Source organism: Cervus elaphus, chromosome 33 (genome assembly GCF_910594005.1).
Source record: "Cervus elaphus chromosome 33, mCerEla1.1, whole genome shotgun sequence".
NCBI classification, from domain to species: Eukaryota; Metazoa; Chordata; class Mammalia; order Artiodactyla; family Cervidae; genus Cervus; species Cervus elaphus.
Genome location: NC_057847.1, coordinates 3928159 through 3943181, shown reverse-complemented (window position 1 = coordinate 3943181; position 15023 = coordinate 3928159). Strand labels below are relative to the sequence as shown.

Genomic DNA, 15023 nt, shown 5'->3' with positions numbered 1-15023 from the left:
GTGGTCTTAAATTTCTGTTTTACAAAACCCAAAAGGAAAATCCAGAAGAAATCAACAGTAGAGGTTATATTAAATAAGAGTAACAGACAAAGCTATAATTAAGATGAACTAAAGAAAGCCAACATTAAAACTGCAAAACTTGTTTGTTACTTGTTGGATCCAGCCCTACACTAGGAGTTAGGTAATATATACAGTTATTTTCAAGTAGATTACTTTATGTTGCTCTAACATGTTCTTTTCATCAGTGCACTGTTAAACTAATAAAAAACTCTGCACATGTATATTCCCTTACAATAGCAGCACACACTACCGCTATCTGCAAAGCCATCACTCTCAAATGACATAGGGAGTAAAAGGAAATAAAAAGAAGAGGAGTAACATATTAAGGAGAAATAATGGGAATTAGAAGATCCATGCAGTTCAGCTCTTTTTAATCAGCCAGCCAGTTTGCTAGCAACAAGAGATGGTTTCCATTGAGGAAGGTCCTATGGAGTGGGAATGCGGTCACCAGTGACCTCTGTCTTATCCGGGGTTGCAGTAGGAAGTTGCTTGTTCTTCATTTTTGCTTTAGCCATGTTGTAATCCCCAGAATCAAAATATTTTTGCCCTTTCTGCAATCATTTCCTTAAAAAATCGGAACCTCCAGGCTTTTGTCCCAGATGAGGGTACCTTGCTTTTAATTTTGCTTCTTCAGCTTTCTCTGGACTAGTCACTTTATCTTCCATTTCCTTCTGCTCCTCCGCGGAGGCTGCCTCGGGGACTTCTGCAGACATTCTGCTCCCTCTTCCTCCGCTTCGCCAGTTCTGCCACACCCAAGCACCTCCTTCTTGCCTTCTGAAATTGGAATTTAAAATATTAATAAGAATTCACGATTTACCTCTATCCTCTGAAAGGACCTCGAAACTGACACACCAGTAGGAATGATCACACTTGAAGTGCAATTCTTGGTTTCTAAAATCCCCTCGCCAGAAAAGACCAGGGCTCCATGAAGAAATGAGCAGTTCTAAGGCCAAGCCAGGGAAAAGACAAGATGACCCCAGGACATTTTGTTAGGCCCAAACCAAGGAAATGCATGGGTCAAAAGGACTCAGAAGACACCCTGAAGGGGCTTCTGTTAGACAGATATGGTGTAATGTGAGAATTACACAAAATAGTTATTATAATTTATATATAAATTATATAATATAAATTAATGTGTACATAATTTATTATGAAACAGAAAATAAATTAAAATCTGAATCTATAATGGTGTGAGAAAAAGGGAAAGAAAAGAGGGAAATTTCAGGGGGGATTAGAAATAAACTTTCAAATGCTCTGGCAAAAATAATAATTAGTATCATTGGCAGATGTGACATGTTAATAATTGTTGAAGCCAGGTGGTAGGCGACATTCATTGTAATCTTCCTTTTATATTTCTGTACACTGGAGAATACTCATTCTAGAAAGTGTGGGGGAAAATAAAAGATGATAACAGGCTGTGCCTTACACATGAGGAGACAGAGAGTTAGGCAGACACTTGTTCTTGGGGAGGATGGGGGAGTGTGTGTGTGTGCACGTATATGTCCATATGTGCATGCGTGAGAGATACAGAGTGTATATACTGTGAGATTTGTGAGTATGAGCAATATTGTTCATGTGTGTGATAGTATGTGTGAGTGTGCTGTTATTCTGTCAAAGAAAGAGACACCATGTATTAGGGTTTTCCAGAATATGAATGTGTGTGTGTATATATATACATAATATATATGTATATATACAGAAAGAGATTTCTTTTTTAGAAATTGGTTATAAGACAGTGAGAGTTAGCAAGCCCAAATTCTGCAGGAGAGAGTTGTCATTGCAATCTTGAATCCAATGACAGTCTGGAGGTAGAATTCCTTCCTTCCCAGGCAACCTTACAGTATTTGCTCTTAAGGCCTTCAACTGATTAGATAAGGCCTACCCACATTATGGAGGATTCTGCTGATGTCTACTGATTTAAATGCCAGTCACATCTGAAAAATATCTGCAGGGACTTCCCTGGTGGTCCAGTAGTTAAGAATTTCCCTTGCAATGCAGGGTGCATGGGTTCTATCCTTAGTCACAGAACTAAGATTCTAAATGCTGCAGAGCAATAAGCCTACATACCCTGAAACTACTGAGACTGCGCACTCTGGAGCCCTTATGCCAGGCCACAAGTACCGAGCCTGTATACCACAACTAGAGTCCGTGCACTGCAGTGAAAGATCCTCATGCCAGAACCAAGACCTGACACTGCCAAATAAATAAATACACAATTTTAATAAATAAAAAATACCTGCAAAGACATATCTAGACTTGAGTTTAATCAAACTCAAGTACACTTGTAAAGGTGGCCATACACCATCTGACTGCAAACACATGAGGGACTCTGAGAGTGAGACCCATTGAGCCCATTCAACTCCCAGAACCATCACTGATAATAATCAGCTGATTGTTGTTAAGTTACATTTTGGGGATATTTGTTATGCAGCCATATAGCTAACTTGAACACTAACTAAGCTTCATCCCAACAACCTGCTTCCCAGGACTTTTTCTGCAATAAGATGTGCACTGATTCTGCCTTCATGCAATTGTCTTGGGGCAAGGATGAGCTCACTCACATGCAAGACATATGTTTTCACAGAAACTTTGGCTTGGAGTTGGGGCCCAGTGTCAAACAGTGGGGAGGGAACAGCTCCCTTCCTGACTTTGTTCTCCTCCTTCTCATTGTCCTACCAATTCCTGTTCCTCCTTCCTGACAACAGTGGATCTTTTCCATATGTGTGTGCCCAGCTGCTGGCCCTCAGCATTTACTGAGTAAATAAATGAGATGCCAGGAGGCCCCAGCCAGCAGGAGGTAAGGCTGGGAGTGCAGGATGTTGCCTGAACTGTGCTGTACACCCCTCCACCAGGGCCTAACCAAGGGGAGAGTGGGGTGGTGAGGAGGTGCCCAGGAGGACCTATGGCTCTCTGATCCCTTGGAAAGATGGTGAATGTCCAGGGCCTGTGAAGGACCAACCCAGAGTGGGCTCCCAGTAAACAGTAGGGTTACCCCAAGCTGATGAGCTGTCCCACTTCCTGTGTGTTCATCTCTCCATCCAGTGCAGGGCACAGAACCAAAGACTTAGCCCTCATGAAAGATGTGCTTTTTCAGGGTCTCCTGGGTTAACTGTCTCTTCTCCTGAGTTCCTTGTCTGTGCTCCTCCAACAGCATCCCCAGCACAAGCCAGGTCCCCAGCTGCCCAGGTGGGAGGAACTTCACAGGGTGCAGTCAGGCTCACTGGAAAGACAGATGGTAAACAAGCAAGTGAATCATCTTCTGCCTGGTGGTAAAAAAACAGTGCAGGAACGTGCAGTGAGGGCTTTGGCAAGGTGACATTGAGTGGAGGGCTGAGCAGGAGTGTGAGAGTGTGAAGGCCATCCTAGCAGGTGGGTGGGGAGGGGAGCAGTGACCCCAAGAAGGAGGGGTGCGCCTGCATGTGAAGGACCCAGAAGGGCCAGGGTGGCAGCAGGAGACGGGGCAAACAACCAAGAGTGCATCCAGAGGAGCCTTAGGGAGTCCCTGGAGGGCAGGGAGTGTCAGAGAGTCCAAGGCTCCCCGCAGACAGGAGGGAGGCATAGCAGGACCCAAGCAGAACCCGGTGCCCAGGCCCAGGCCAGTGGTAGGGAAGCGGGTGCAGCTAGGTCTAGAATCCATCTTGAAGACAGAGGTAAATGTCTTTGCTGCAAGGCAAAGAGGGTTGGACAGGAAAGAGAGGTCTTAAAGGTACCAAGGTCTGAAGAGGGGTGTGAAAGAGAGCCAAGCCACCTTCCACCGGAGGACCCAAGCCTTCCCTTGGAGAAGACGGTGGGATTTGGTGTCCCCTCACTGGGCAGTGAGTGAGAGAGCACCCCACAGGCCATTGCCACCCTCAGATGCTTGCCAACACTGCCCAGGCTAATGTGGGTGCACGTGTGTCCCCAAGCCCGAGAATGTCAATCTACTCCATCTTCCTGGAAAGCTGCTGGGCTCTACTAACATAGAAAGGACAGCCCAGGAGGATGCGGCCAAAGTCACTTTCTTTTCTCATAATCACCAGGACTCATTCCCTCCAGGCAAATATGAGCCAGAAACGCCAGGGCATGCCCCTTGGAGATCCTGAAAATCGGTTTCTATCACCCAAAACAGCGTGGTGTGTTTATTGTGTGCCCCTAACTGTATATTGTCACCCTGCTTATTTAACTCATATGCAGAGTACATCATGAGAAATGCTGGGCTGGATGAAGCACAAGCTGGAATCAAGATTGCCAGGAGAAATATCAATAACCTCAGGTATGCAGATGACACCAACCTTATAGCAGAAAGTGAAGAGGAACTAAAAAGCCCAAGTAAAAAAGTTGGCTTAAAGCTTAACATTCAGAGAACTAAGATCATGGTATCTGGTCCCATCACCTCATGGGAAATAGATGGGGATACAGTGGAAACAGTGTCAGACTTTATTTTTGGGGGCTCCAAAATCACTGCAGATGGTGACTGCAGCCATGAAATTAAAAAACGCTTACTCCTTGGAAGGAAAGTTATGACCAACCTAGATAGCATATTAAAAAGCAGAGACATTACTTTGCCAACAAAGGTCCATCTAGTCAAGGCTATGGTTTTTCCAGTGGTCATGTATGGATGTGAGAGTTGGACTGTGAAGAAAGTTGAGCACCGAAAAACTGATGCTTTTGAACTGTGGTGTTGGAGAAGACTCTTGAGAGTCCCTTGGACTGCAAGGAGATCCAACCAGTCCCTCCTAAAGGAAATCAGTCCTGGGTGTTCATTGGAAGGACTGATGCTGAAGCTGAAACTCCAATACTTTGGCCACCTCATGCGAAGAGTTGACTCATTGGAAAAGACCCTGATGCCGGGAGGGATTGGGGGCAGGAGGAGAACGGGATGACAGAGGATGAGATGGCTGTATGGCATCACCGACTCGATGGGCATGAGTTTGAGTAAGCTCCGGGAGTTGGTGATGGACAGGGAGGCCTGATGTGCTGCGATTCATGGGGTCGCAAAGAGTGAGACACGACTGAGTGACTGAACTGAACTGAGCTTTGTCTTTCATTCCACATCCAACATTCCAGAAGCTTGTATATTACCTGGACAGGCACATAAAAATGGGACCTCAGGTCACATCAATTGAAAAAGGTCCTAACTCACGTTGTGCACAGAGAAGGCCATACAGTCCAGCATGGTACAGCAGAAGAAAATGCTGTAAGTACAGAGCCTTTGAGGAAAACTAGGACACACACTCAAATTCTGTGACTTTGACAAGCTACTTATCTCTCTGATCCTCAGGTTATTCACGTGGGAAAAACATAAAAGAGCCCATTTCACAGGTACCGGTGAAATTTGATGAACTCATATGTGAAACTCCAGCCCATCCCATTCACCATCAGTGCCCACCACAAAAAAAGCCCTCACAGAGTTGTCAGGACACCTGATGACAGTCAGAGAGGAAAGGATGGGCCCAGAGGATGGAGTGAATGAGCCAGATGCTCCAGGACATCTGCAAGGCCCAAAGGACAGCACATAACATAGTAGGGTCTGCTCACTAGCCACCGACAGCAGATAAGCAGCAGCTGGTGACCACAGCGAGCTGCTCCTATTCACACTTACACTCTAAGTGTGCGTCAATCACCTCCTTTATTCCTCCAGCAACTTCAGGAGGAAAGTGCAGGCGATCACAGCTGCAAAAACTCATGGCTGTGGCTCAGCCTCATGGCCCCACTTTCAGGCAACAGACGGCCCACGGTGCAGCTCAGTGTCCCCGCACGCTGCAGCCAGGCTCCCCACCTCCCAGGCAAATTCTCAGACAACGCCAAGACCCAAGGCGCTGATTGAACCCTAGCTAACTCCCACCTGGGTCACCAGAGACTGACACATGACATCTTCTAGACCTGGGTCCTCTGCAAGATGAAGAGGATCATAGCCTGGCACTGCCAAGGTGTCCTAGAGGAAGGGATGATGCTGGAGAAGGTGCCGAAAGCCTCCAGGTAATCCTGGGCCCCTCCGTCCAGAACACACCATGAGCCTTCCAGCTGCTGTGGTTCAGCATTGGCACAGCCTGGCCCCTCCATCTCCACCTGGCTCCCACCTCCTGCCCCAGGCAGCATCCTCCCCTCCAGCCACAGTGGGCCCCTCCTCAGGAGGAAGTGCTTGAGGCCCACTCTCCCCCTGCTGTCTCATGCTTGTCTGGGAAGGACTATTTACCATGGTGGGGAGAATTTTTCAGTCAAGCTGCCATCCATCAACAATATTTATGAGGTTGTCACAAATATAAGAGGGCCTGCCTCCTGATACCTATATGTTATAATAAGCTATGGATGCAGACAGTTTTGGCTACACAGAAAAAATGACTCTGACATGATTATTAAATTCATGAAGCAAATCTTTCCACATTTATCCACAGATGGAGCCTCAAAGTTACCCCAACAAAAGGCGCTCAACAGTGTCTGAATCCACCCCGTGGTATCTACCCTACGTGTCATACCAGGTCCTCCCATGCTCCCGGCAGCCAGTTCCACTGGGGCCAACAGGGCAGGAAGGGGGAGGGGAAGAGGATGAACACAGGGAATGCCAATGTGGGCCAGCCAAGGGCACTGACTTTCCACCCAAATCAATCCTGCCTGTTCTGCTTTCAATGAAAGGTTGCTGCTGCGAGCCATGTGTTACACTGCGATTCGCGACCTCCAGAGGAGAGGATTTCGATCCGGGGTCGGAGACAAGGCTTGACCACTTGCGGCTTTTTGTGCAGCAGAGTTTTATTAAAGTATAATAGAGATAGGGAAAGCTTCTGACATAGACATCAGAAGGGGACAGAAAGAGTGCCCCCTTGCTAGTTTTCAGCAAGATGTTTTATGTTGTTAGTGAGCTGTTGATCAGATAAGAGAGGCCCCTCAAGGCTGAGGGAGTTTCACCAGGCCCCTCTCCTGTAATACGCATTTCTGAGACAGGATGGCACGAGGTGTCTCATCCCTGGTCATAAGATGATTGACATGAATACTGGTTTGTTGAGCCATTATCAGTCCAAGGTTTGAGAAAAGAAAAAAAAGGTTAGTCTTAGGCAGAACTAGTTTCATCAACAGAGAACAGGGGGAAAAAAATGTCTGCCACTTGCAATTTATTTCCTCCTGCCACTTGGGGACCTCTGGCCTTCCTACCTGTTACCCTCTCATTCCCCCCTTTTCTTTTAGGAGAATTATGTTGCTTAGGGGAAGGGGCAGCATTCTCATTCCATAACTGCTTCTGAGCTGATAAGGGGCATCATCCCTAAACTGGTGAGGCAACATATTCCTCACACTCTCATATTGAGAGTCTCTGATCCAGAGGCCCCAAGTAGTAGTTGGAGGAAGCTGTGGCCCTCAGTAGGAGTTTGGACAACCATTTGTAACTTAAAAGCCTTCAAGTCCAGCTACCCAATTACAGATGCAGGAAGCAAACAGCAAGAACAGAACAATCAGAATTATTACAATTAAGATATTTTTCCACCATAGGGAACTAGTTAGCATCCCCCAAAGTGAAGGGACTGAGACTTCAGGAGTATCTATAGCCTGAATCATCATGTTCATGTGTTTAGTAAAGTGAGTAACATTAGTGCTCGTATCTGGTATATATGTACAACACTGGGTATGAATAATGGCACAAGTTCCTCCTTGTGCAGCTGTTAAAATATCTAAGGCCAATCTGTTTTCTAAAACCACCTTTCTAATTTGTATTTGTTCAGCATTAAGGGCTGAAATAGCTTTTTGAGAATCTTGTAAGGTTTGTTGAGTAAAGTTAGTCAGAGGATCAACTCATAGCATGACGTCTGTAGTTCCCAGAGAAGGGAATGAATATTGCAGCCAAATAATCATACCAGTGAAATATAGACCTTATCCAATGAGTTCTAAGGTGTGGCAAATTAGCAGCCTTCTCTGGAAGCTCTGAAAATATGAAGCCATGAGTAAAAGCTGGACCTAGGGTGCATCTCCCTATCCAGCTAGGGTGAAGCCACGCCCATAGGTAAGAGTCACATATCCAATAGACCCAGTTTGAAGCAAGCCAGCATGACTGAGGGATCCAGTCCCAATCAGTACCTGGCCAGGCAAAGCAGGACCTGTACTGGGGCTAGAAAACACAGGAATGATTATATTGCATATTTCATATGAGGCAAAAACCCCAATTGTTTCCAATCATTATAATTAAGTTGTCAGCTAACTTCTAGAGATGGCTCTATTTGTTCCCAGCATATAGGGTCACTAGACACTAGGCGCCCCTTTTCAGCAGTTAGCCATATGGCCTCATCCCATATTTGATAAACATCAGGTAAAAAAACCATCAGATCTAGACCCATGTGTCTTCTTATGTGCAGCAAAATAGTCATTAAACCAAGACTAAGTATAATCAAAGTTAGAAGTCACAATATGTCCATAGTTAAGGTACAAAGTGTTATATCAGTCCATTTTAGGATTATTAGATGTGATCAGGTTAAGAAGAGGTATCACCACCATGGAATTTTACTCAGCCGTCAAAAAGAATTCATTTGAACCAGTCCTAATAAGATGGATGAAACTGGAGCCCCTTATACAGAGTGAAGTAAGCCAGAAAGATAAAGAACATTACAGCATACTAACACATATATATGGAATTTAGAAAGATGGTAACGATAACCCTATATGCAAAACAGAAAAAGAGACACAGAAATACAGAACAGACTTTTGAACTCTGTGGGAGAAGGTGAGGGTGGGATGTTTCAAAAGAACAGCATGTATACTATCTATGGTGAAACAGATCACCAGCCCAGGTGGGATGCATGAGACAAGTGCTCGGGCCTGGTGCACTGGGAAGACCCAGAGGAATCGGGTGGAGAGGGAGATGGGAGGGGGGATCGGGATGGGGAATAAGTGTAAATCTATGGCTGATTCATATCAATGTATGACAAAACCCACTGAAATGTTGTGAAGTAATTAGCCTCCAACTAATAAAAAAATTTAAAAAAAAAAAAAGAGGTATCACATATGATTGTTGTTGGCAAAGGTAGTCACAGACTTGGAGAAAGTCCTTTCCCTGAAGTGGAGATGCCCACCATGGGAAGCCTTCCACTGATGAGGAGGGACGTGCTCTGCAGACCCAGCAGTTAGACCGATTGTGGAATGCAGCATAGGAGTGAGCCCAGGACAGGAAGGCATTACCTTGAGAGTCACATGGCAGGCTTAGGACTTTGGGAGTTAGCAGAAGCAGGCCCATATAGATTATCAGGAACATCTGAAAAGTGAAGAGTAAAAGCATAAAGACATAAAAATGATATAGCTTAGCCTGAAGGGTCAGGATGCCACTTTTTAATTCGAGTGTGGTGCACCCACGAATTAATTCCTGGCACCTTGACAGTTGTGGGAGAAGAAAGAATTACCTCATAAGGGCCTTCCCAGAGGGGCTGAAGAGATTGCCCACCCCCCAATTCCCAATTTCTTTATCAGGACCTCTGTTCCTGGCTCAAACAACAGCTTGTTTGACTCAAAGGCTGAATCAGGGGTCACCTCCCAGAGTTCCTGTAAAGTCTGTTGAAAAGCTGAAATTTGAGTTATATAACAACAGCTGATATTTAAGAAGCCAACTGTCTGTCATCCAAATATTAACTTTAGAGTTTCAGATTCCACTCACACCATGAGAAGCCAGTACAGGAAGATTTCACCCATTTGTAAACTTAAGAGCTTTAGGCACTATTAAAGCAATAAAAGCAATTACTCTTAGACAATGTGGCATCTAATTTTCTACTCAGGTATCCTATATGTTTCTGGTGAGGCCCTTGGGGTTGTGTCATAACTCCCAAGGCCATACTTCTTCTTTCAGTGACAAACAAATTAACTCTGACCCTGTGGGCAAGCTCAAAGCAGAAGCTTGCAAGAGGGCAGTTTGAAGAGCCTTAAGTGCCTTTTGAGTATCTCAAGACCAAACCAGTTTGTCAGTTTGGGCTTGTTGAGTTTCAGTTCCAAATGCAGCCATAGCCTGTGATGCCCAAAAATCTTCTCAATTGTCTTAAAGTCATAGGTAAGGAATGATTTAGTATAGGCTTACTTCTCTGGGGCCTGTGGCCCTCGTCCCTTTGGATATGATTAGGCCTTCAAATCAATGACTGAAAAATATTTGGCTCATTCAGGAATTTCAGACAATAGAGTATAAGGATTAGACATCATGGGGTGTAAAGGAACCACGGCCTCATTTATTACCCGTAAATCTTGAACTAGTCTCCATTTATCATTTGACTTTTTCACACCCAAAAAATGAGTGGTTACAGGGAATTAATAGCCCCCACTGCTTTAAATTCTCAATGGGCTTTAACCCTTCCATAACCTTGGGTTTTAGAGGATACTGCTTTTGATATGGAAATATGTGCAGATCTTTGAAGTGGACAACAACAGGAATAGCATTTTGTGTTCGACCCACAGTTTTTCCATCAGCCCACACTCTAGGGTTTACATTTTGTTCAATTAATAGGAGAGAAACAGAGGTCTCCATATCATGAAAACAGAGGTATGGACCTTGCTCAGTATATCCCTCCCCAAAAGGGGTGAGGGAGACTCTGGCATGATCAAAAACTCGTGTGAAAATAGCACACAGTCCCAGTTGCAGCTGAGAGGACAACTGAAATAATAACATTTGGCTCATCCAGACAATCTTATTACAGTAATGGATCAAGAAGAAAGTGGACCAGGGGCTTCAGTAAGCACAGAGTAAGTTGCCCCAGTGTCTGAAAGGAAGTCAACTGATTGGCCCACTACAGTTATTAATACCCAAGTTTCCTCAGATGTAATTAGAATGGGAGCTTGTGTGGGGACCCCTGGGCAACTTCAGTCCTGATTGTCCTGAGAGTCTGATCTCTGGGGCCTATGCCTCTGTGGGCAGTCTCTCCTCCAGTGTGGTCCTTTGCAGACTGGACAAGGACCACCCAGGAGCAGCTTAGGAGTCTGAGGGCAATCCCACTTGAGGTGCCTCTCCTTCCCACAGTAGCAAACCCATCCCTTTCCACCTGGGCCCCTCTGGGCACTTTTCTCAGGCTGTCTCAGAATGGTTCTGACCACCATTATTAGGGCTTCAGTCTGTTCCTTGGTCTTTCTCTGCTTTTCCTGCCTCTCTTCATATTCCCTGCCATAATAAACTGTCTAATCCAGTTGCAACAAATTATCTAAAGACTGATTTGGTCCTGTTTTAGTAGTTTACAGCAGATATATGGTGCTAACTGAGAAACCTTTCTTTTAAGATCACTATTCCCTCTTTGCTTTTAGGATCAATCTCAGTGACTCTGCAAAGGACTTCTCATAGTCTATCTAGGAATTTACCAGGTACTTCCTTCTCCTCCTGTTCTGTTTGCCAATTTGGCATCATTTAACGTCTTAGCACGTGCTCGCCTGAGTCCTTCAAGAATACATCTGACAAAATGACTCTGAACCCATCTTTCTTTAGTCATGTTATAGTCCCAGTCTGGTTCTATAGTTGGGACTGCCTGATTCCAAGCAGGGAGGGTAGCTATCTTGTCCTCCCTCTTTCCTGCTGATTCATTATCAACCCATTCATCTCCATAGGCAAAAGCTTTCTCCAAAACTCGAGTTTTTGAGTCAGGAGTTAGCGTCTGCCCCAGGATATACCTCACATCCTTTCAAGTAAGGTCATAAAGCAGAGTAGCACCCTTAAAGTCTCTAGTATGTTTTTCTGGGTACTCCAAATAATTTTCCAAATCCTCCTTGATTCTCTGTATTTCTTGATAAGAAAAGGGCAAACAGACAGATTGATTGTTTTTCCCGGTGGGTTCTTTATGAAGCAACAGCAGCTTCTGCAGCTGCTCCTCAGCCGCTCTGGCTGCCCTTCACATATGATCCCAGGGATACATTGCAGAAACCTGTTCTTCCTTATCTGTCTGTCTCCTGTCCTCCATCTCAACCTGCATTTCACCCTTTGTTTTACCTGTCTGAGCTCCCCTTACTTCAACTATCTGAGTTTCAGTTGAAACCAGTGTGGTCCAAGGTCGTATTGAGACAGGAATTTGAACCTCTCCTGAGACTGAAGCAGCTTGGATTTCAGTTTGAGTTTCTACCAAGAACGAGGCACCCATCGCCGGACGGGTGCCCTGACTCTCAGTTTGCCCAGTTGGAAGCCCCGGATATGGGGGCAAAGTAGGAGGACAGGAGGGAGCTGAAGGTTTCACACCCAAATATATACCCTTAGGACAGAAGCCTGGCATGTTTCACAGAGAGAAAAAAAGGCAACACATATGCTGTTTCTGCCAACGTCCCTTATTTTCTACAGAACCTGTCCAATTGTAAGACAGTATTATAATTAAGAGACCCTCCAACTGGCAATTGTTCGCCATCCTCCAATGGATACCATGGCCATGCAGTATCACATAGGAAGTTGACGTGTGTCTTCTTTAAGCTCTGGGGGTCAAATCTATCCCAGTTTCTCAGGATGCAGTTCAAAGGACTGAAGCTTGAATTGTTAGCTCCCATCAGTAAGAGAGAAAAAGCAGCATCCAGCAGCCTTTTCTACCAGAGGCGCCCCTCCCTGCTCTACATGGGGGTGGAGACAGGTCTTCCACCTAAGCTTCCTTCCCTGGCCAGAGTTAACCTATCTCTTACCAAAGCAGATGTCCTCCCCATTCTACCACCAAGGTGAGGTGGAGATGCGCCAGGGGTTAGACCTGGTGACCTCCCAGATTGATGTCCTGCTCCTCACCATTAAAACTTTGCCTGATTTCTGCTCCTCCTCTGATGCCACCCCAGGTGCAACAGAGTAGCCTTCCAGAATGCCTCCCAAGCTAAGACTACCAGGGGAAACATCTGTCTCCTGCGTGGCTGTGCACAGTCATGAGTATTCCTGACCACAATAGAACTGGCCAATCATAAAAGGTGATTGGAACTAGAGCTCCACCTAGCTACCAAACTAGGTAGTTCGCTCTTGTCTGCAGTGCGCAATATAAACGTGCATAGAGTTGCACATCCCTTGAAAGTCTGTGATCCGACAGGTTTGGTTAGTAGTTCTAATTTCTCAGGCAGTTACAAAATGGCCAAGGAGGCCAGGAAAAGGTGACCGAGAAAGGAATGTTTGGTCCACATGATTCACCCATTTCTGACCACTGCCCCCGCAGGGACGTTGGGTGCCTCTTGGTATTGGCAGGTTGGTATAGACCCCCAACAAATCTCCCCTTGGGGGCTGCCTTCAGTCACTATGAGGCACCGCAAAACCACAGAGCAGGGTTCAACACTCACTTGGTGGCCAATTCCACGTGTCTTTCATGGTGCTTTCACATACAGGCACATAGCAGAGTTAGTAAAGTACAGCAGAAAACATGTTTACTAGGAGAGCAACGAGCTAGAGCTCCAAGCATCCTTACGTTGTCTTGAGATCATGGATGAGCCCCCAAGGTGAAAGGTTGCTGTTGCGAGCCATGTGTTACACCGCGATTAGAGACCTCCAGAGGAGAGGATTTCGATCTGGGGTCGGAGACAAGGCTTGACCACTTGGGGCTTTTTGTGTAGCAGAGTTTTATTAAAGCATAATAGAGATAGGGAAAGCTTCTGACATAGACATCAGAAGGGGACAGAAAGAGTGCCCGCTTGCTAGTTTTTAGCAAGGCGTTTTATGTTGTTAGTGAGCTGCTGATCAGATAAGAGAGGCCCCTCAAGGCTGAGGGAGTTCCACCAATACTCAATACGCATTTCTTGAGGTGTGTCATCCCTGGTCATAAGACGATTGACATGAATACTGGTTTGTTGAGCCATTATCAGCCCAAAATTTGAGAAAAGAAAAAAAAGGTCAGTCTTAGGCAGAACTGGCTTTGTCAACAGAGAAGTGTGGGGGAAAAGCCTGCCACTTGCAGTTGATTTCCTCCTGCCACCTGGGGACCTCTGGCCTTCCTGCCTGTTAGCCTGTCACCAAACAGTGCCCAGAGGCTGAGACAGAAATGATGCAGGGGGCTGGCTGTAGCCTGCCTGAGAAGCCCACAGCGCTCCAGGCACTTTGAGTGGTGGACTTCTTTTCCAGACGAAGATTTAAAAGGAAGTACCACATATGAAACAGGAATGAGTGACACAGATCTGGATACAATGGGCGAGGGGACTCTGAGTCCAGCCCCCTATGCTTTCCCTGGCCCCTCCAGCCAGCACAGGGACGCCAAGGCAGAAATCTGCAGAGAAAACACTGCTCCTGTCCTTGCCTCAAGCCCGCTCAGCTGCAGTGCTGTCTGGGGCTCTGTGAACTGCACAGCCTAAGGCTGGTCCCGGGAAATCAGCAGCATCTCTTATGGAAGGCGGTAGCCAGGGCCCTGTCCACACAGCTCGAGGGCTCCTGCTCAGCCTTTATTCCTGGGACACTGGCCAGTGCCCAGGGCCCCCAGGGAGGCAGACGCCAGCCCAGCCCATCCCCACCTGAAGCCTGCTGGCCCCACAGCGACAGACCAGGTTTCCCACCTCTCAAAGAGGTCTATTCTTACTAAAGACATAAAAGCAGAAATGTAATCTCCCATCACAATATTTTTATAATCTCTGATTTAAGTTCAACTCCTTTGTCTCTCCCACCTGACCCATAAAGAAAAGAGGTGGTCAAGACCACACTGCCAGTACAGCGTGGAGGTCGCAAGACAGGACTCTGGCACTGGGCAAGCAGCAACCCCGTGCCGGGCTGCCCCCTGACCTCAGGACCGCCCCCAGCCTTGGCCTCAGTTATAACAAACAAACGCCTGCAAACTGTCAGGAAGCATTTAACAGGAGGCTTCCTGTGTGCTGTTTGGGATCTGTCAGGAATCCTCTGGTCCTTATTAATTCCTGAATACTCAGGAATTAAGAGGAGAGGCACGCCTTTCCTGGGGCTGAGGAATCCAGGCATTTCCTTTGTTAGTTTTTCAATATGGTGATAAGTACCCTCTTCCTTCTTATGAACCATATGGTAAACAGTGATTGTTTACAACTCTCTCTCTTTAATAGGGATCGCCTTATGTTTTGTAAGTCTGGAATTTTAATCTTTATCTTTG

The 15023-nt window shown here is 46.0% G+C and overlaps 1 pseudogene; it reads right to left on the bottom strand.

Annotated features, from left to right (window-relative positions):
- Positions 1 to 317: 317 nt before the first annotated feature.
- On the bottom strand, positions 318 to 9794 carry LOC122688718 (annotated as a pseudogene).
- Between the last annotated feature and the right edge of the window lie 5229 nt (positions 9795 to 15023).